Raw genomic sequence first — 20,404 nt, forward strand, 5'->3', positions numbered from 1 at the left:
ATGGAAACACCTGCGCCAGAGCAGGGCGCATGATCCAGTGCTGTTACCGCAGAGAGCGCGCTTATCCCCAGCTGCCCCATCCCTCCCAGGACCCACTCAGATCCACCCCTGCTCAGGCCTCTCCCCTCAGACCTCCCCCTTTCACAGACCCTCCCCTGCGAGAACCTCCCCGAGTCCCGTCCCTCCCCTACTCAGGCCCCTCCTCCACTCTGGCCCCTCCCATCCAGGCCCCTCCCCTACTCAGGCCCCTCCCCCACACAAGCCCCTCCTCTCCAGCCCCACCCCTCTCAGGCCCCGCCCCATCCAGGCCCCTCCCCACTTGGGTCCCTCCCCATCCAGGTCCTTCCCCATCCAGGCCCCCTCCCCCGCACAGGCCCCTCCTCTCTCCAGCCCCCTCTGGCCCCTCCCCTCTCAGGCCCCTCCCCTGATCGGACCCTTCCGCTGAAGCTACCCTGGTGCTCTCAGGTCCACCTGCACTCGGCTCACTGCCCTTTCCTCCGCACGCTAGGGAGAGAGCTGGGCATGTTCACCGGGCCTGTACTCACTCCAAGGGGACCTAGGGCTCTTAGCGGCACCACATGGCAGCTGAAAGGACATGGTGACCTGGACGTTCTGCCCGCTGAGCCTGTGTGAATGGCTTCTTAAGGCCGCTTTTCCTCTTCTCCCTTAGATTAAGAAGCAGAGCATCGTGCCCTCTGACTCTTTGGCCCCTACACCCCCCATTTCTAGGGCTGCCTTGTGGAGGACCTGAACTCACACCATCTGACACCAAAGTGACCTGGCAGTTCTTGTGGCTGGGAGCTGTCTGGGGCCTTTCTGGGAGAACACGAATACAGCACCTGTTGCTCAGGACCCAAGCTGGGGACAGTGCTTCATAGGTAGCTTTAGAACGGCCCAGCCAGCCGACAGGTAGTAGGTGTGAAGGGGGACAGGAAGTTCACTTAGGTTGACAGGTGAACTGTGGTACTCGAGCATCCTAAAGAGAGCACCTGAACACAGGAGGAGGTGTGTATCAGCCTCAGCAAGCCCGATTTGAGACCACTGGCAGTAAGAGTCTCCTAGTTTTGTCTCAGCCATCGCTGATCTGTAGAAGCTCAGAAATGTGGGGTGATGGCTCCCACGTTAAGAGGGTGATGACCTGGAGGTGGAGGGCCACAGGTGTAGGAAGGCCTGGGCAGGTAGATGCCCTGGAGGTGGAGGGCCACAGGTGTAGGAAGGCCTGGGCAGGTAGATGCCCTGGAGGTGGAGAGCCACAGGTATAGGAAGGCCTGGGCAGGTAGATGCCCTGGAGGTGGAGGGCCACAGGTATAGGAAGGCCTGGGCAGGTAGATGCCCTGGAGGTGGAGGGCCACAGGTATAGGAAGGCCTGGGCAGGTGGACTTCCTGGAGGTGGGGGGACACAGGTGTAGGAAGGCCTGGGCAGGTGGGTGCCTGCTGTCAAGGCAGCAATGAAATGCTGCACCTCTGGGAGCCACACCTGAGCTACAAAAGTGAGGCTGGGAAGGCTGGGGCAGGAAGGTGGGCCATGCCACGGGGTGGGGAAACAGAACTCCATCGTAGGAAACCACAAAAGCAGGCCAGGGCGCATTCCCAGTAAGCGGAGAGGGCCGTCTGCGGAGCCCTGGTAAGGAGAGACACCGGTAAGAGGAGAGGTCTCAAGGACCTTGTAAGCAGAGAGGCCAGGATTCAGGAAGGCTCCCACCGGGCCTGGCCTGGACCAGACAAAGGAGAGAGCAGGGAGGCCACGTGCAGAGCGGGGGGCTATGCTTCGGTTTCCTTCCAAGACAGGGGGGCTCCACACAGTCACTTCATCTGTCTGATAAGAATCGAAATCTCAGAAGGCCCTGCGGCCCCTTTTGACCCCGGGAAGCTTGTCTGAGCCTGCGGAGGGCTTTCAGCATGGAGTTCATTTCTGTATAAAAGGAGAAAGTTGGCTGGGATCTGAGGGAAGAAGCAGAATTGGGGTAGTTGACCTGGGACACGCAGAGACGCTCAGAGGAAGGGGAGATTCTGCAGTGTTCCGTCTGTGCCCGGGCTCCAGAGCAGAGACACGGACCTGTGTTTGTTTCTCAGAGGAGGCAGTTGTTACCTGCTGCGATGCTCTGAGTTTGTGAAAACTCTTGGGTCCTGAAAATAATGCTGTACAGGGGGGCTTGAGGGTTTCTTCATCTCAGCCAGTTCTCACCCACTGTAAGATGCTGAAATAATTATTCATGCCAGGTGGAGGAAAATGTTTAAAATTTGCTTCTAGCACAAGACATCGCTGACCTTGCTGAGTAACACATTCCCAAGGCAGGACAGAGGCCAAGACAGTCCCCCTCAGGGACTTTGGGGTCTTTTGAGATGCATTCCTGTGCAGGTCACAGTGGTGTGGGCCCACGGTCAGCCCCTGATTCTGGTGCTCTTATGGAGTTTGCCATAGTGTGAGCGTTAGATAAGCAGCCTCAAGAGAGACAAGACACGGTAGGGGAGGCTCAGGCAGTTCCCATCCAAGTTGTCTTCTCATCACAGAGGGCTAGCAGGGGGTCTGGAAGGGTCAGCTGGGTCACAAAAGATAGTCTGGCTTCTCTCTCTGCCTCTCTTCTCTCCTCTCCCTCTCCGTCTCTCTTTTCTCTCTCTGAAGTCTCTTGCTCTTGGGGAAGCCAACTGCCATTTTGTGAGGACACCCTATGGCAAAGAACTGAGGCCTCCCACCAACAGCCAGGAGTTGAGCTGTCTTGGGAGTTAGATCCTCCCGCTCCAGTCAAGGTTTCAGATGACCTCAACCTCATGGGAGACCCTAGGCCAGAGCCACCCCCAGATTTTTGGCTTTTAGAAACTGTGAGATGTGTTTGTTGTTTAGCTGGTAAGTGTTGGAGTAACTTGTTACGCAGCAGTAATTAACTAACGCAAAACCTTCACTAGCTGAAAGTAGGACACTGAACTGATGCTCTTCCAGGCTCCCCAGCCTCGTGATCCTATTCTATCACTAGTGTGATCCTCCCCTAGGGAGTCTGGCACCTGCCCACAGTGTGTTCTGTGACATGGGAAACAGCTGGACCAAGTGTCATTTCAAACAGCTGCTCACTTGGAATAATTGGAAAGCGTTTCCCTGTAGGGACAGCTCTCAACAGCACTTCTTAGGGATTCTAATTTTCAGAATTCTGAAGGTGACCATCTTAAGGTGACTGAGACCTTAAGGACTATTGTCTCACTTATAACAAAGTAAAAATACCAAGTGAACACAGAGGTCAGCTGTGCTGCCAAATAAGGCAACCACGAGCCACCTGTGGCTGTTTACATTTAAATTGAGTAAAATTAGATTGCAAGTTAGAATTCAGCTTCTCAGTCACACTGGTCATAGGTGGCTCACCACCACCACGTTTGACAGTATGGATCATAGAACTTTCCATTGTCACAGGAAGTGCTACGAGACAGGGCTGAGCCAAGGCGCTAGCCTGGCTTCCTCTTCAGAGTCAGCTCCCTCCTGGGCACTGTGCTTGGCATACAATAGGGATGACCTGTTACCCGAGCCCTGCCAGTCTGGCTGCCTCAGGAGGGAAGCAACACTGAGAGCGGTCACTCCCATAGAGAGCTCTCCACCAAGCTCCTCAAAAGCAGAGGCTAGTTCTTAGAAATATGTGGTGTCTTGGTTACCTAGTGCTGTTGTAACAGAAATACTACCTGTAGGTAGCTTTAACAAACAGAAATTAATTTTCCCACAGTTCAGGAGGCTAGAAGTCCAAATTCAGGGCTCTGGGCGAAGGCTCTGTCTGTCTGCTCTGGGGAAAATCCTTGTCTCAGCTTCTCTAGCATTCTCAGTGTTCCTCGGAGATTTCTATGTGGCGTCTATCTTTCCCTCCTTTTGTGCTAGCTCTGTGTCTCATCCGCTCTTTTTTTTTTTTTAATCTCCAAAGGGGCTAGGTTTAAGACACACCCTATGCTGATACGGCCTCATTAACATAAGACAGAAAACCCTTTTCCCAAATGGGATTACATCTACAGGTATAAACCCACTGCCATCCAGTCAATTCCCACTCATAGTGACCCTATCCCAAAAAACCCATTGCCGTGGAGTCAATTCCGACTCACAGCCACCCTATAGGACAGAGTAAGACTGCCCTATGGTTTTTTTTTTTTTTTAATAGAGTTTCCAAGGAGCGCCTCTTGATTTGCAGCCCTAGCACTTGTATAGAGGTTAGGATTCCAACACATATTTTTGGGGAGGGCACAATTCAACCTATAGCTGTGGTTATTGGATAATGACCCCCTATAACAGGCAGTTGTTGAGCTTATGTGGCTTGCCTCACATGTCTCAGGGAACCCCCTCTTTTGCTCAGTGAGGCTGGCCTGAGTCCAGTCTTTGCAGAAGTTCCTGCCACCATTCCCTCCACCTCCGGGAAAACCGAGCTCTGGCCTCATGGCATTGGTGGGCTGGCATTTCAGCTCTTCAGCTGTCCTCTCACCGCGATGGCCCTGTGTCATGTGTAACAAAGCCCGTAACAGCAGTAAGCCTCACCCCAAAATGACAGATGTACGGCCACTACCTCCATGATGCTCCCTTCTCCCACAGCGCGTCCCGCTGCTGAAGGCTAGTCCCAGAGCACAGAGACCCTCAGAGCTCATCAAAACTCCCGTGCCCTCGGGCTGCCTTCCTGTACCCTGACCTTTTCTGCCCTTGGTTTTCATTCCACTTTCCTTCTCCTCATGAATCGATTTGATGGTAATGGGTTTGGTTTTTTTGTTTTTGCTTTTGGTTTCTCTTCTCACTCCTACAGGCCTCCTGCTCTGGCTGTGTCACAACAGATTTCTACCCTCAGGCTCTCAGAGGTGACTCCAGGGTATGTTTTCGGCAGTGCTGCCTTGATGCTGGCCCCACCCTCACACTTGAGAAGACATCCTGGAAGCACCTAAAGCCTCAGTTTCATTTGCTGCACCTTAGGGAGCAAATGATTTGTACTCCACTACTAACCAAAAAGTTGATGGTTCAAACCCACCTGGCAGCACTGTAGAAGAAAGGTTTGGTGATTTGCTTCCGTAAAGATTACAGCTAAGAAAACCCTATAGAGTAGTTCTGCTCCGTAACACATGGGGTTGACATGAGTTGGAGTTGACTCGACGGCAACAGGTTTGGTTAAGGGTCAGGGAGAAGCATGTGGAAAGGGACACCATTGGTGCATGTGACAGCCCCTCGCCATGTTGTGTACGGACCACAGAGCTCCTTCTGAGCACGTAAATGGGAGAAGGGAGTGCGTTCCTCTGTGTGGGGAAAAAGAGCAGGAGAACATGGGAAAACCGGGTGATAAAAATCACACAGTCATCAACTGCAGTGGAAAAATAAGCCTATTTTTAAAAAACCCTTTACCTTAAAATTTTCAAACAGGCCCAACAGTAAAGAGAAAGTATAATGAGCTTGGTCCTGCAGCTTCAAGAATCAGCACCATCTAGGTGGCTGCATATTTCTTGGTGGGTGTGCTTTAATGCTAATCTCAGACAGCGTGTAGTTTCGTCCATCTATTTCACATCTCTAACAAACCAGTTCTCTCTTTTACATCGCTGCAGCACCATTGCCTTAACCCAACACAATAACAATTCCTTGCCGCCTCCTAACCCAGCCTGTGCTCAGTGTTCTCCGATTGCCTGAAACATCAGACTCAACAATGCCATGCACTACTTTTGGATGGCAGGCTTCTCAAAGTCCCTTAGTCCTTAGAGGTTTCCTGTCCCTTTTTAACAGTGTTTTTATTAAGAAATGAGGCCGTCTTTCTTATAGAATTTTCTACTTTCTGGGCTTTGCTGATTGGGTCCTTGTGTGTTTTTCTCTCTTTCCTGTGTTTCCTGTGAACTGGTAGCTAGAGCTACTGGACTGGGCTAGATTCAGATTCAGCCTTTTGGGGACAGAGTCTTTGTGGGTGTTGCTGTCCATCTCTGGCGTATCAATGAGGATGCCAAGGGTGCCAGGACCATGGCTTCTGATCTCTCAGGGCAATAAACTCAGGAAAATCTACTCAAGATGGCTTCCAAACAGGCATGATATAGCTAGTGAGATGAAAGGATCTTTTTTCTAACATGGGAAGGCACATCGCAAATGACCCTCCATCTACAAACAAAGGTACAAAAACCCACCCACATTTTCAGTCCCAGGGAGCGTTATCCCTCTTTCTGTATGGTCCCTTCTCCTGACCTACTCTCACTATACGTTGTCATTGTTGGGTGCTGTGGAGTCGATTCTGACTCATAACGTCCCATGTGTTCCAGAGTGGAACTGCTCCATTGGGTTTCCTTGACTGTAATCTTTATGGAAGCAGATGGCCAGGCCTTTCTTCCATGGTACCACTAGGTGGGTTTGAACTGCCAGCTTTTAGGTTAGCAGTCAAGTGCAAACTGTTAGTGCTACTCACGAGCCTTTCTCAATGTATGGCGTCATGGATTGAATTGTGTCCCCAAAAAATATCTGTCAACTTGGCTAGGTTATGATTCCCAGTATTGTATGATTGTCTACCATTTTGTCATCTGATGTAACTTCCCTATGTGTTGTAAATCCTATCACTACGATGTGATGAGTCAGATTAGTGGCAGGTATATTAATGAGATCTACATGATTAGATAGTGTCTTAAGCCGAGAGAAGTGAGCAGAGACATGGGAACCTCGTACCACCAGGAAAGCAGTGCTGGGAGCCTAGGGCGTCCTTTGGACCTGAGGTTCCTGCTCTGAGATGCTCCCAGACCAAGGGAAGGCTGATGACAAGGACCTTCTTCCAGACTGGACAGAGACAGAAAGCCTTCCCTTGGAGCCGGCACCCCGAATTTGGAGTTCTAGCTTACTGGACTGTGAGACAATAAACTTCTCTTTGTTAAAGCCATCTACTTGTGGTATTTCTGTCATAGCAGCACTAGATGACTAATACGTATGGATAGCTGAGATCTCTTTGTATTAGTGTCCTAGAGCTGTGGTAACAAAATACCCAAACTGGGTGTCTTATAAGAACAGAAATTTATTGTCTCACTGTTCTGGAGGCTGGAAGTCCAAATTCAGGATGTCAGCAGGGCCATATACTTCCCGAAGTCTGTAGGGAAGATATTTCTTGTCTCTTCTGGCTTCTGGTAGCCCCAAGCATCCTTGATTTGCAGCCGTAACTTCACGTGGCCATCTTCCCTCTGTCTCTGTCTCTCTGCCTCTTTTCCTCTTTTATAGGATACCACTTAGATGGGACTAGGACACAGCCTACTCCAGTATGACCTCAGAGACCCTATTTCCAAGCAAGGTCATATTTTCAGGTACCAGGGGCTAGGACTTCAACATATCTTTTTTGGGAAACAGTTCAACCGCTAACACCATTTAAATCTCAACAGTAGCTGGGAAAGCAGCCCTGCGACATCAGAGTACTGTGTCAGTGTGCTCCTGTAGGGGCTGGATCCCCACACTGATTTTCGCTGTCTTCGTTACCAAGCCAGGTCTACCACACACCTGATCTGATGAGCTAAGAGCAAATGAATAAATGCAATGAGACTGCTTCTAGGTTAATTAGATATATTACTCCATCCTCACCATAAGGAAGAGGGGATGATGTCCGTAGTATCTATTTAAATGAAAGCTCAGTATGGCACAGGATGGCCCATCTGAGTAGATGCTGTCTACAGAATGGCAGGGGGGCTCGTTCTATCCACGGTGCCATCTCTGTTCTGAGAAAGAACATCATGGATGTGAGCGGCCTTAATAGGCAGTGCTCTTGGTTTCTACCAGGAAGGACAGCACAATGTAATTGTTGTGGATTGAACCGTGTCCCCCAAGAGAACTGTGAAAGTCCTAACCCCTGCACCAGTGAATGTGACCCTGCTTGGAAATAGGGTTTTCTTTTGTTACATTAATGAGGTCACACCCGAGTAGGGTGGGTCATAAACCTAATCGCTTCTTAGTGGAGTCTTATCAAAAGAGCAGAACAGACACACAGACACACAGACACACATGGGAAGACAAGCGAGGATCCATCTACAAGCCTAGGAATGTCGAGAAATGCGTGGGGCTGCCAACAAAGAAGGACCCTCTCCTAGAGACCATGCTTTGATTCACACTTCTAGCTCCCAAAACTGTGAGACAATACACTTCTGTTCTTTAAAGCCACCTATTTGTGGTATTTTCTGTTATGGCAGCACTAGGTAACTAAAACAATTGAGACAATACCAAAATCATGGGCTGTGGAATGCTCAGTTTTAAAGACGCAAACCAGCCAGTTTGTTCAGCTACCCAGAGGCATGTTCGCAACTATTTCTCCTGGCCGTCAAAGTGAGTAAACGCTGTTTATGGCCATGATGGGGGACTTTTGAGACCTGGTCTGAAAGTCTTCCAGACCAAAACCACATCAGAGGGAGCCAGTTTTGGTCCTGGGGCTGGGACTGGTCCAAAGCTGCTTCTGGGGTGAGTCCTGATTGTCCTTAGGTTTTCTAGTTACCAGGGGTCTTCCACCAAGGGAGAGGGTAGGGCTGGGGTCGCTCATCAGGCTTCTTTGTACAATATGTGTTAATCCTTGCTTGTCTGATTTCCACGGCGCACAGATGTAGAAGTGAGTGAGACCTCCAGCACCCCAGAGGTGAATTGTCTGCCGATGCTGCTGTTGTTGTTAGCTGCCTTCGAGTCAGTTCTGACTCATGACCACCCCAGCACAACAGGAGGAAACGCTGCCTCGTCCTGCGCCGTCCTCACCATCTTTGTTATGCTTGAGGCCATTGTTGCAGCCACTGTGTTAACCCATGTCGTTGAGGGTCTTTTTCAGTGACCCTCTGCTTTACCAAGCATGATGTCCATCTCCAGGGACTGGTCCTTCCTGATGATATGTCCAAAGTGTGTAACTAGGCAGCATCTATCACAGACTTGGGTGAGATAGGATATTAGGAAAGGCTATCCTTTCCAGCCCCAGCTCTGGGTGTTCTATGAGCTTGGATTAAGGGATTTTAGGAAAGCTGACTCCTTGCACAATAAGCGCACCCACCCATGGACTTTCTTCAAATGCTTATACTTGAATATTACATCTTGAACTTCTAATAGCAGTTTCTTCAAGAATAACCATGTGCAAATCAGATTTTTCATTTACTATGAAACTATTGTAGAGAAAAATGTGCTTTATTTAGGTCACTTTATACCCCTACTTTTTGCACTGTGTGAGAAATTTCTCTCAGAAACTAGAGTTAAGAAAATATTTTATTCTCCTGAAAATAGAAACTGAAAGTTGTGGGAAGAACCACATTGACACTTTTGCCTTCACTGCTAGGAAACTGAGAGCCAAATTTCACACATAATTATAAGAACTATGTTTAGTTTCTGTTTTAAAAAGCAGTTTCCTTCATAGTTTCCTCGTTGATTCCAGTCTTAATTCCTGTTTTTATTGGTTTGACTGTTTTTGGCAAAAAACCTCAAAAGTTTTTTTCAGAAGGTATAGAGCACAAATACATTTCAATAAATACATTCTTTCGGTGCTCTCAAGTCAATGGGTCTGAGTTTAACATTTCAATAGCACAAATTTATTTGAAATTGTACAGATCATCCCAATATAACAATTGTTAAAAAATTATTTGTGGGAAAAGATTTTAATACCTTAAAATTGTCATTGCATTCTACTTGATAATTTTATATTAGTAGCTACTTATATAGAAAGAAAGTTCTGGTGATTTTCTTCTGAAAATTAACCAATTAAAACCCTGTGGATCCCAGTAATCCAATCTGCACGCAATCACGGGAAGGCACGGGGCTGGTCAGCGTTCTGTTCCGCTGTGCGTGGAGTCACCGCGAGTTAGGGGCCAACTCGATAACAGCTGACAGAAACAATAACAGCTATATATATATATATTCTAAGTTGAATTCTCATTCTGTTGTACATAGGACGCTAGGAGCTGGAACAAACTCGATGGCACCTAACAACAACAGGCTGATTTCTCTAGTTTTTAGTTATTTTGTGATTGGCTCATAGCAGAAAGAACCAATCTTCTGACTTGGCAGGGCCTGGGGATACTCCTGTCTAAGGCACTCATGTGCTGGTTCTTTGGGAAGTGGAGGGGTAGTGCCCAGTCCTGGGACATCTCCTCCTGGCCATTCTGGAGGTTCAGGAAACCTGGTGGTGCTTGTTCACCAGGAAATCTTTGGGCTTCTCAGATTATAAGTGTCTGCCCTGGGGTAAGTCAGAGGCCGGAAATCTAACCCACTTCAGTTCAGTTTTTAAAGGTATATTTTTTACACTGAATTGTCAGGCCCAGATAATGTACTAGGCCCATTACATGAATATCTCAGTTAAGATTCCCAGCAAATCTGCAAATAAGGCAGGAATGAGCCTTAGAAAGATGAGGCACCCATTCAAGGTCACAAACTCATAGGAAGAAAGCTGGGACTTGAGTCCAAGCTGACACTCCCAAAGCCCATGTTTACCTCTGGGCTCACTGACGCTTTGTCGGCAGCTGAGCTCACCTTGAAAAGGGAGGAGAGATATATCACGTAGATATCCAACCCAACCAAACCAGTTGCCATCAAGTTGTCTCTGACTCATGGTGACCCCACAAGTGTCAGAGTGGAACTGTGCTCTACGGGGTTTTCAATGGCTAATTTTTGGAAGTAGATCATCAGGCCTTGATTCTGAGGTGCCTCTGGATGGACTTGAACCTCCAACATTTCGCTTAGCTGCTGATTTGAACCACTCAGGGTCTCTGTCAGGTAGAAAAAGAGATATTAATTCTAATGCCCTCTTTCTATTCATGGAATGGACAATTAGTCTGGAGAGCAGGAAATGGCCAGCTTTGAGAAACAGATTTGAGAATCGTCTGCTTAGAGGTGGGAGATGAAGCTTTGACTTAAAGCAAAGCAAGATCGGAGGACATATCCTTAGAGATCTGTAGAGATTGCTCACTTCAGAAATGAGAGAAGGAGGACGGTCTGGGATGAGGTGGCCAGTGGTGTGAGGTAGACTTGATGCCAAGTTCCAGGAGGGGCAGATGACTCACCATGAGCTCCCAGATGTGGAGATTCTTGTAGGAGGCAAGGCTGAGGCACAAACACAGTTATTGTGTGTGTGTGTGTGTGTGTGTGTGTGTGTGTGTGTGTGTGTGTGTGTGTGACCACCTATTTGGAAAAAAAATGTAACGGCAGTAAGACCTGGGATTTCACAGACATTTAGGATTAGGCAAAGGTCTGTCTGTCAGTTTGTTGTACTGTGGTGGCCTGTATTGCTGTGATGCCAGAAGCTATGCCATCAGTATTTCAGATACCAGGAGGGCCACCCATGGTGGACAGGTTTCAAGGGTGCTTCCAGACTAAGACTAGAAAGAAAGGCCTGGAAATATATTTTTGAAAATCTGCCAATGAGAACACTATGGATCACAATGGAACATTGTCCAAGACTTCAGCTTGCATACTTTGCACATATTATCAGGAAAAACCAATTTCTAGAAAAGGATATCTTGTTTGGTAGAGGGTCAGTGAAAACGAGGGAAACCCTCAATGAGATGGGTTGGCAAGACAGCTGCAACAATGAACTCAAACATACCAACGACAGAAGATGATGCAGGACTGGGCAACATTTCATTCTGTTACACATAAGGTCGCCATGAGTCAGAGCCCACTTGACGGCAGCTAACAATAGGCAAAGGCAGGAAGCCCTGAGGGTCCCCTGGTCACTGCCTGCTTAGGCAGTGTGCAGCGCTATGGAACCCAGCATGACGGGTTGCAGATAATGGAGGATCGGGAGACACTTCACGTGGCTGTAGGTGTCATTGAGAGCTGGCCTTGGACCTGACCACTAGGTGGCCCTTGGTGACTTGCGTTCTGTGATTTCGGTGGGGATCAGATGGCCTGGGTTTAAGACGCTCATGTGTGCTGAGGCAGCTCCACCTGGCTGTGCTGCCATTTCCCCTGTTAAACTGTCCTTAGTGCAGCCACTTCCACACCAAGGCGGGAACAGCCCCGTTACTCCTGTGGTGCCCTGGTTTCCCTGGAGTCAGGCAGCATCTCAGGCTCTTAGGGCCACTGTAACAGAAATACCACAAGTGGCTGGCTTTAACAAACAGAAACTTACTTTCTCATAGTTTAGGAGTCTAGAAGTCTGAATTCAGGGTACTGGCTCTAGGGGAAAGACTTTCTCTCTCTGTCAGCTCTGGGGGAAGGTCCTTGCCTCCTTTCAGCTTCTGTTCCTTGGCTACTTGGTGATCTTTATATGGCGTCTGGTTAAAAATCTGTTGCTGTCGAGTTGATTCCAACTCATAGCAACCCAACAGGACGGAGTAGAGCTGCCCCACAGAGTGTCCTAGGAGCACCTGGTGGATACGGACTGCTTACCTTTTGGTTGGCTGCCATAGTACTTAACTGCTACGCCACCAGGGTTTCCTCATGTGGTGTGACGTTTGTCTTCCTCCATCTCTGCCTTTTTACTGCTTGCTTAATCTGCTTTTATATCTCAAAAAAAAGATTGAGTTAAGACACACCATATACTAATATCAGAAACCCTGATGGCATAGTGGTTGAGAGCTAGGGCTGCTAACTAAAATGTCGATAGTTCAAATCCACCAGGGGCTCCTTGGAAACCCTATGGGCAGTTCTACTCTGTCCTATAAAGTCTCTATGAGTTGGAATCGACTCAACAACGAGTTTGGTTTTTGGTTTTTATACTAGTATTGCCTCATAACATAACAAAGAAAGCCCATTCCTAAATGGGATTATAACCACAGGCATAGAGGTTAGAACTTACAACACACTTGTGGGGGATACAATTCAACCTATAACACAATAGAAAAGGGTGCGTGGCCCTCTGCCCTGAACTCTGAGCACGAGGGGCTGGCCACGGGTTGGTGGGTAGCAGGCCTATAAAACATATAAAGCTTCAGCCAGGCTGGGATCTTGACTCCTGACACAAGTGTAGGTTGTTTTCCCTTTGTCCTGTACTTGGACCCAGCTGATGCTGCTGCAGCTCTCTCTGCGATGCACCCGACCGGACTGGGGTCAGCAGGAGGGAAGCCCTGATGGCTGGTGGTGACGTGGCTGATGGTAAGCTTTCAGGGGGCAGGAGGAGTTCGCGATGAGGACAACACCTTCATTCCAGTTTCCTGAGGAGGGGCCTGAGCAGCAGGGCTCACCTCTTTACTCTCCTGAGTCTCAGCACCCTGGTTGGAAGCCAGCCAGCTCCTTTCCAGGCCGGGGAGAGCCCACACAGTACTGCCCTGCAGAGAGCCCCAGAAGAGGGGGAGCTAGGATGGACCTCACTACCCTGTGAGAGTCCCAGGGCTGACAGGAGGGGATGTGTCCATGCAGTGAAGGGCTCCCTGGTAACCCTTGTCCCCTGGTCTCCACATCAGGGTGAGAAGCCACTCCTCTTGCAAGGAGGTGCCTGGAAGTGGTTTGGCCAGTGCAGACCTTAGTGGGGCCTTCAGCCCACGAAACCGTAACAGATCCACTTCCTTAATGCAGCACAAGAGCCTGACAGAAAACATGGCTCCACACCCAACTGCAGGCCAAGAGCCTTGCCCCAAGCTTTGTGCTTCTCTCTGTCTCTCTCCCTCTTTCTCCCCTCTGTGTCTGTCCCCTTCTCTCTTCTCTCTCTCCCTCTGTCTCTGTCTCCCCTCTCTCTCGCTCTCTGTCTCCTTTTCTCCGTCTCTCCTGCTCCCCACTCTGTCTCTCTCCTTCTCTCATCCCTCTATGTCTCTCCCTCTCTCTGTATCTGTCCTTGTCTCCTCTCTCTCACTCACCTCTCCTTCTGTCTGTATCTGTCTCTCTCTCTCCCCCATCTCTCCCCGCTGCCCTCCGTCTCTCTCTCTCCCCATCTGTCTGTCTGTCTCTCCTTCTGTCTCTCTCTTCCCTCCTCAATACCTTCCCCTCTCTCTCCTCTGTCTCTTATCTTTTTCTGTCTGTCTCTCTCCTTTCTCTGTCTCTCTCTCCCCTCCCCTCCCCTCCGGCAGCATCCTTGGCCCAGGCAGCCAGGAGAGACTGCTGTCCTCAGGCCAAGGGCTGGGAGGCCAACGGGCAGCTGGTGGGAGCGCGCCTGTGTCCCTCTGTGCACTCAGCTTCCTACCTCCCAGTCGGAGCCTGATTGATGGAATTTCAGCATTGCTTCCTGGAGGCCTCAGGCCTGCCCATTCACACCGAACATATGTCTGAGCATCCCCCGGGGCATGTTTTCACGCGCCGTGTGGCTGCATTTGTGCTGCACGCGTCCTGCCGACCTGGGACCTTTCCCACGACCCCACGGCCTCCAGCTTGCCACTTGCTGCTGCCTGGGGTGGGGGTGGGGGAGTTCTGCATGGGCTGGAGCTGACAGCCGTGCATCCAGGCTGTGGAGGGGCTGCCCTTGTCCCCGCGAGCTGGTCCAGGAGGGACAGGGAGAGAGGAAGGCGGATAAAGGCATCCAAACTGCTCCATCTGCTACAGCCCGTGACCCTGCACTGCTGGTCTTTACACATCCCCTGTCCTGGGCACTTGGGTCTCACAGCATCAGCTGGTTAACTGGGGCTTGCCCAGCACACCAGCCTGGGGCTGCCAGTAGGGGACACTGCACTCGGGTCTCCGCTGTGTCCTCCACGTGGCCCTCGGAGTCACCAACAACCTGACCTCCCTCCCCTCCCTCAGACCCCTCATTGCCGTCAAAAGCCCAGGGCCCTGCCCTCATCCCCCCTTGCCTGGGCTCCTCAGGACCCCGTCTGACACCAGACCTGCCCCGACAAGCTGTGGCTCCCTCACCAGCCCTGGCTGTCTGTGCTGGCTGGGCTGTGTACTGCCCCTCTGGCTGGGAGCCCTGAGTCTCATCTCCCCAAATCCATGGGAGGGCTACAGTCCCAGCCCCTCACCTGGGCCCTGCACTCAGCAGCAGGTGGCAGCGAGCTGAGCCCCAGTGTCCTCCTCAGCATCCATGGGAAGAGTGACAGTGTTAGCTGGGAAGGGGCCACAACAGGATGTGGGCAAACGGCCCGGCGTGTGGGGACATGTGGCCTCCTTGTTATCACTATTATTGTTGTGAATCAGGCTCACTGTTCGCCAAGTCTGCCTCTGTTGCACGGCCCCTTGAATTAGGGGTGACCATGAGACCAGGAGCTGGGCCCATACAACGTGATTGTAAGTGCCCAGGTTCTTGTGGGACAGGCCTGGGGGCTTGTATGAGAGGTCCCCTGCAGACATGGTCTGGGCACTTATAAGAGGCTCCCCCTTCATGGCTGTGCATGAGCTCCTGTGTGGGAGGGAGCAGGGACTGCCCTCACCCACAGTGGCTCGAATCTCCTTGAGGTCCTGGGTGCAGATGGCCTGCACACTGTTCACGGAGAGCACAGACCCTGAGCAGGGTGTGGACGGTGACAGCACCTTTCCTCAGTGCGGAGCTGAGGGAAAGCAGCCCATCTCTGAGCTCCCAGGCCCACCCCAAGGGGAATGTTTTTTGGCGTGTCTTCTGGAGCTGCCATAACAGAGTGCCACAAGTGGGCGGCTGTGAAGAACAGAAATTTACTGTCTCATGGTTCTGGAGGCCGGGAGTGCAGATCAGGGCATCGCTGCATTGATTCCTTCTGAGTCTGGAGATGAGCTGCCCTAAGCCTCTCTCCTTGGTGCTGGTGGCTCCCAGGATCCTGCCTTTGCTGCTTGTGGACGTGCCTGCCTCCATTTTCACGTGGCATCTGTCTCGTCCCCGTGAGTGGTTCTGCTTTCATGTCTGTCCTTCTCTTTAAAAGACACCAACCTGTAGGATGAGGACCACTCCACCCCGCGTGACTTCCTATCTTAACTGGTAACATCTGCAGAGAAAACCCTACTTCTCCAAACAAAGTCACATCACCAGCACAGGGCTGAGGACTTCAGCGTATCTTTTCTGGGGACACAATTCAACCCACGACACCTGGTTTATGGGTTCATAGAGTGTCTGGAGTCCAAAGCCTCCTGAAACAAAGCAAACAGCCACACGAAAGGTTTCAGCCAGTCGCTCAAACAAGCCTCTGGTTCTTTAGGAAGTATTTATACTTACTTGGAAAATGAAGCTGGGTCAGCCACCTATGACACAAGATGACCTGATGGGGACAAAGTACGTGGATATGGGGAAACACAACGAGGATCGGAGCGAGCCAGGAAGGGAACAAAGGCAGGAAAGCAGGTCACCATAACCAATCATCCAGTCGCTATAGAGTTGATCCTGCCTCATGGCGACCCTATGTGTGTCAGAGTAGACCTGTGAGCCAAAGGATTTTCTTTTCTTTTTTAAATTTTACTTTGTTGTTGTTGAAAAGATACACAGGAAAACGTACACCAATCCAACAGTTTCTGCATGAGTGATTCAATGACATTGGTTCCATCCTTCATGTTGTACAACTATTCTCACCCTCCTTTCTCCACAGGGTTTTCAATAACTGATTTTTCGGAAGTGAACCACCGAGCCTTTCCTTCGAGCACCTCTGGGTGGACTCAAAGCCACCTTTCTGTTAGCACTAGATTGTGTGAGCCGTTCAGTGTGGAGGAGTCAATCCTCCTTTTAGAGTAAGCACCCTCCTGTGTTACAGCTGGCGTTGGCTTGGAGTGCCAGGAAACACCACTTTCTATTTTTATCATAATAACCCACTTCTTACAGATACTGAGAGCCCTTTTGGTTTTGACGTATTGTGTTGTATAGTCAGTAATGGACTGTTAATGCTTCCGTAAGCTATTCAGTTTATTCTTGGATAAACATTAATCTAGTTTGTCTACATACATTAATCTATTACTATACTATTTTACGAACTCATGTCTACGTGGGCATATGGACATTTAACTCCATTTGTCTCATTTCCATGTTTTAAATATTTAACAAAGAGAATACAATGTTATGGGAAAAGCAGCTTAACATCTAGACACTTTGGCCTCAGAAATAACTTTGTCTCTTTATGTTTAACCGACTTCTTTTGTTTTTAGTGATAATAATAACACATATACAGGAAGCACACTCAGCACTGCTAACTGATGTCTGTGGTGTTCCTATCTGTGTGACATATGGTGCCCGGTATACACATGCTTGTGTCTGCGTCTACCCGATGCTAAAATTTCCCAGCCATGAGGGGAATTCAGTCAGCCCTTTGCCTTTTGTCTACCCGGACACCAAGCCAGTGGGCCATCCTGGCTCTGGGCAGCCTGAGGGGGTGGCTGCCATGGGGAGTCGGAGAAATGGCTGCCGGGTACAGCCTGAGGGGGCTGCCACAATGGCCAGTCTGAGGGAGCTGCCACCATGGTCAGCCTGAGGGGGTGGCCACCATGGGCAGCCTAAGGGGGCTGCCATGGTGGCCAGTCTGAGGGAGCTGCCGCCATGGGCCATCTGAGGGCGTGGCTGTCGTGGACAGCCCCAGAGTGTTGGGGGAGTGGTAGAGGCGGCCTGACAGCCAGGCCCAGGTACTTTTCTGGGCCCTCTCAGCAGCTCTGGCTTCACTCACTGCTCCAATGATGCCCAGGCTTGAACTCCCACGAAACCCAACCCACTGCCATCAAGCCAACCCCGACTCATAGCAAACACCCATAGACAGAATTCACAGGATTCTTACGGTTCACCTGGGTGCTTGCCGTGGTCTGGGTCTTTGTAACAGTGTGAGTTTGTGTCAGCGTATGGTGTGTGTGCATTTGTGAATGTGTGTGAGTGTGTGTGTGAACTGAGTGCTTGTGTGCGTGTGTCTGTGTGCTTATATGTGCGTGTGTGAGCACCAAGTATGTGAATGTGTGAGTGTGATGGTATGATTGTGTGTATATGCGTGAGTGTGTGAGAGTGGGATTGTGTGTATATGTGTGAGTACTTGTGTGGGCATGAGTGAGTGAGAGTGTGATGGTGTGTGTGAGTGCGTGATTATATGAGTGTGATTGTGAGTACTGTGTTTGGGGGGGGTCAGCGAGTCTGATGAAGATTTGGGGCTGAGTGGTGACGCTGTTTGGGAGAAGACTCGTCTGCTCACGCTTCCTGATCTCTTTCTAGCGCTTACACCTTGGCAGGCGTTTATGAGTGTGGTTTTATGAAATCCCACAGGGGCCTCATAAAGCCGACCCTGGTCTCATTTTATAGACGAGGAGGCTGTTTCAGTCTTGTCTGTGGCCGAGGGGACAGTAAGTGGCGTGGCAGGAGCCCAGAGAAGGAGGGTCCACTCCTGACCCCCACACTCTGATGTCAGTGCCTCCTGCTGTTTGGCTGGGGCTGCTCTGGGGATGTGGGACCAGGCAGGTGAGAGGGGAGGAGGGGCCCTTTCTGGGGTGGGTGTGTCTTAGGAAAACGAGCTGCTTGTCCCAGGTCCTCTGTGATCTTCTGCTCCTTCCCACGGCCCCCACAGAGCCAGCTGGTCTGTCTGCCCCTCGGCCCCTGACATGGCACAAGGCCACTCTGTGGGCCACAGTGCAGGCAGCTGGTCAGCGACAGCCATCATGCCACCCCACCTACAGCACCCTGGACTGAGATGATCCCAAAGTGGCTGTGGTGTCCAGACCTTTTAATTAGCTGCACGGCAGGGCACGGCCTTCCCTTTACCTGGCCTCCTTCTCTGGTTCTCTCAGAATTGTCTCCAGGGCAACATCACTAGTGTCATAGCACCAGCTGAACCATCTCCCCAGCACACGTACACTCACACACACGATTCACACACAAACCCTCACAGCTCGCTCACACACACGCTTACACATGTACACACACTCACACATACGCACTGTCATACAACCCTCATACCGTCACAGACACATTTGTTCACTCACACACGTATACACATTCACACTCAAACACAGCTGTCACACACAAACCCTCGTAGACACACTCGGTCACTCACACACATTCACACATGTACACATACTCACTCTAACACAACTCACACACATAAACCCTCACAGACACACTGGCTTACTCTCACGCACACACGTACACACACTCACACATGTACACACACTCATACTCTAACACAGCTCTCACACACAAACCCTCGCAGACACACTCAGTCACTCACACACACTCACACATGTACACACACTCACACTCTAGCACAACTCACACACATAAACCATCACAGACACACTGGCTTACTCACACACACACGTACACACACTCACTCATGTACACATACTCAGTCTAACACAGCTCTCACACACAAACCCTCACACACACACACCCACACATGTTCACACACTCACACTCTAACACAGCTCTCATACACAAACCCTCACACACACACTCTCACTCACACACCCACACATGTTCACACACACACTCACACAAGTGTTCACACATAGTAGCTAAATCTGCAGAGCAAGAAAAGAGGTGTAGCAGGGCCTGTGTTTGATGTGTCGAGTATGTGCACACACACTGTACACAAGTGTGAGGGATTGAACACTGTTCCCTCAGACCACACTTCTCACCCCAGTACCTGTGAACCTGGCTTTGTTTCGAAATACGATCTTTATAGATATTATTATTTAAGGTCACGAGGTCACACAGGAGTAGTTGTTGTTGTGCGCCATCAAGTCGATCCCGACTCAGGGCAACTTATGTGATGAGTAGAACTGCCTCACAGGTTTCCTAAGGAAGGATTGCCAGGTCTTTCTCCTGCAGAGCTGCTGGTGGGTTTGAACCCCTGACCTTTCGGTTAGCCACTGAGCACTTAACCATTGCGCCACCAGAGCTCCTTCACAGGAGCAGGGTGGGTGCTAATCCCGTCTGAGTGGTGTCCTTATAGAAGGGGAGAGAGACACAGAGAGAAGCCGAAGGAAGACGGCCGTGTGAAGATGCTTCTGCATGTCAGAGAAGACCTGGAACCATCAGGCGCTGAGGGAGAAGGCCCTGCGACACCTGAATGTGGACTGTAGTCTCCAGAGCCATGAGTGAACCACTTTCCATTGTTGTAAGCTGCCAAGCATGTGGTCTTTGTCCTGGCACCCAGGACTTTCCACAGGGGCTTTGCCAAGAACATGCAGATTTAGAGTGCCTCCAGCACCTGGCCTTGTCCGGGTGTCTCTTCCTTCTTTCAGTGACCCCTGGCAGTGGGGGAAGCAAGTGGACACGGGCCACCTGGCCACCGATCCTGCACCTTGAAAGTGCAGGTGGACGGGCGGGTGGGTGGCAGAAGCACATGTGGGTCAAACAGGAAAGTGACCCTAACTCTGCTGCATGGCCTGGCAGGTCCCTGAGCCATTCCAGGCCCAGGCCTAGAGGTCAGGGAGAGAGGCCTGAAGCTGTGGTGACCATGGTTGTGGCCTGGTTCCTCTCTAGAGGTCAGGGAGAGAGATCTGGGCATGCAGTGACCATGGTTCTGGCTGATTCCGCTCTAGACATCAGGGAAAGTGGCCTGGGGCTGCAGTGACCATGGTTTTGGCTGGTTCCTGTCTAGAGGTCGGGGAGAAAGGCCTGAAGCCGTGGTGACCATGGTTCTGGCCTGGTTCCTTTCTTGACGTCAGGGAGAGAGGCCTGGAGCCACAATGACTGTGGTTCTGGTTGGT

The sequence above is a fragment of the Elephas maximus genome, chromosome 1 (assembly GCF_024166365.1).
Source record: "Elephas maximus indicus isolate mEleMax1 chromosome 1, mEleMax1 primary haplotype, whole genome shotgun sequence".
Taxonomy (NCBI): Eukaryota; Metazoa; Chordata; class Mammalia; order Proboscidea; family Elephantidae; genus Elephas; species Elephas maximus.